The sequence below is a fragment of the Oryzias melastigma genome, linkage group LG8 (assembly GCF_002922805.2).
Source record: "Oryzias melastigma strain HK-1 linkage group LG8, ASM292280v2, whole genome shotgun sequence".
NCBI classification, from domain to species: domain Eukaryota; kingdom Metazoa; phylum Chordata; class Actinopteri; order Beloniformes; family Adrianichthyidae; genus Oryzias; species Oryzias melastigma.
Window position 1 is genome coordinate 13,695,654 of NC_050519.1, and position 2,440 is coordinate 13,698,093.

The 2,440-nt window shown below is 38.3% G+C and overlaps 1 protein-coding gene and 1 long non-coding RNA gene across 2 annotated transcripts in view; both read left to right on the top strand.

Annotated features, from left to right (window-relative positions):
- LOC112146197 (GTPase IMAP family member 8) overlaps nucleotides 1–2,440 on the top strand; it is a gene marked incomplete in the record, with an annotated part of 36,101 nt that overhangs the window by 14,213 nt on the left and 19,448 nt on the right.
- Nucleotides 657–2,378, top strand: LOC112146298. The gene is made up of 3 exons (XR_002919241.2): nucleotides 657–1,496; nucleotides 1,600–1,796; nucleotides 1,919–2,378. It is a non-coding gene; the product is annotated as an uncharacterized LOC112146298 (long non-coding RNA).

Sequence of the window (2,440 nt, forward strand, 5' to 3'; positions counted from 1 at the left end):
CACATATTGTTATTAAGTGATAACACTAGTTTTTAACAATAAAACAACTTTAAAACTCCTCATTGATGGCAAAATAATATATTAATTTAACCTCTAAAATTGTACATACCATTGCTGTTTTTGATATCTGTTGACATTTTAATTAAGAATTGTGGAGAAACACTAAAATGTTTCTTTTGACAAGTTTGTAGAGGTGTTTGATATAACTTTCCCTTCTTATTGTGGATTTTCATTGATTTTTAATTTTAGCTGTTAAAATAAAATATATTTACACTTGTAAATCAACAATGGAAGTTGAAATGAAATATGAGCATTAGCAAATAAATTCTAATTTTCTTAAAAATATGCAATTAAATATTAAAAACATTTCAACATCTAAGCTCCTGATGATTAGATTTATTATTAATATGCAAAATACAAACAATAATACAAAAAAGAGAACCGACCAACTCTCCCCAGCTGCTTTCGCCCAAGGGGAGAGTTGGTCGGTCCTCTTTTTTTCTGGGAGGTCAAGGCCCCAGCGAAGTCGCTCGTGATTCAGCGCTGTATGCACTGCCATTCTGGAACACCACGAGACGAGATATGTGCCGGTCCGACCTGTCCTCAACCAGCTCGACCAACTCCCAGTAGTGGCCTTGTCGCCGATCGCTATTAATACTGGGTGTATTATCCCTTAGTGTAAACTAATGGTTTCACTTCCGGTGCACTTTTTTTCAGTGTGCTTTGGCAAACATGAATGACATACTATATATTACTTGTAAATAAAATATGAAGAAACGTAAATATAACTATGAAAGGCTTTTTCTAGAGCAAATATACATTTTGAGCTGCAGTGCATGGTGGGAAATATGTGACTGAAGTGACAGTTGTCACTTCCCGATCCCCTTTGCCTAACCACGCCCTAATCGCGCACATGTATATTACGTCACTTCCTCTTTGCCGCCAACATTTGAGACGGTGGAGAGTTTTGGATTTGATTTGCGTCAGCTGGATTTGATTTCCGACAGTTGGGTGATCGGGTGGCCGAAACAGAGATCCGACAACAGTATATTTAACAGCTGGTTGCCACAGTCGCTACTATTTCATAAACCGTATTCCAAAAACATCCATTCATCTGTCAGTAACGGATCACCTCCTTCAACAGAGTCACCACGTTTAAAGGATGACATGCAGTTACGAACTGAAAGGTAAATACAACTTAGCTTCAATCCTTGATATTCGTGCTTCGTTGCTAATTTAAACCGTTCATACATTTCATAAATACAACGTTAGAATATTTGTTTCTATAAAGATCTAAAAACGTGTTTTGTATGTTCGTTTTAGTATGTACTTGCACAGAGTTTTTCCTCAAAGCTGCAGGTGCCATCGATGGATGCCACATCAGGATCAAACCTCCTTGTGACCCTGGCATCATTCCAAAAGCGCCCTCCATTATAGAGCGTGCTTTTGGAATGATGAAGACAAGATTCAGAGGTATCTTCCTGCATGTGCTGGAGGTTCATCACACCCTTGTACCTCACGGAAGTGAACACATAGCAGCATTTTATATTCCTTGGAATATATTTCTTTTAATTTATATATTGAATTTATATATTGCAGGTTGTCACAGCTTGTGCCATCCTCCACAATATCTGCCCCTGTGCTGACGACACCGAGGCCCCAGAGGACGATGTGGAGGTGATGATGAGGAGGAAGCTGGTTTGGAGGCCACCAGCGGTGCTCTCTGGAAGGACCAACTACCTACTGAGGTTTCTGCCCTGGGGGAGGTACCACCTGACATGGATTACTTTTAACAGGTAATTAATTAATCAATTGATTTTTAATTATTCAATAATTTAATTAATTGAGTTTTTGTTAAAAACGTTTTAGGACAGTGCATGCATTATCTTATATTTATGGATCATCTTTGGTCATGCAGCATCCGTCCACAGCTAACCCTGTAAACCCTGAAGATGGATGATGCAGTCTACAGTGAAGATGCATCCTGAAACTCTGCAGACCATCCTAGAAGATGTTCCAATCACCACCCACAAAGTTCCATCCTCGTGTCTCAGTTGAAGCATCTCATCCATGTCGACCATCTTTGTAAATAGTGTTACAATGAATGACCATTACTGTGTTGGATTTATACCTTTATATATATAAAAAAGGAAACATTTTAATACATCAAATATAAACTTCATTTATTCTCAGAAATCAAATGTGGTTATTTGTTGGCATTTTTTTCCAAGAGACTATAAAGTTGGTCAAAAGTCTCCCTCCTCTCTCGTGCCCTCTGCTCTTCTGCCTCATGTCCTCTCTGATCAGGTCTAGAAGCTCTTCACTAGTCGAGTTTCCATTGACTCTGAAATTTTGTAAATTATGCATCCCGTCGTGTTTTTAAAAAGAAAAAGGTCCAGCAGCTTACCTGTTAGAATGGTTATTCATTTAAAATCCACTG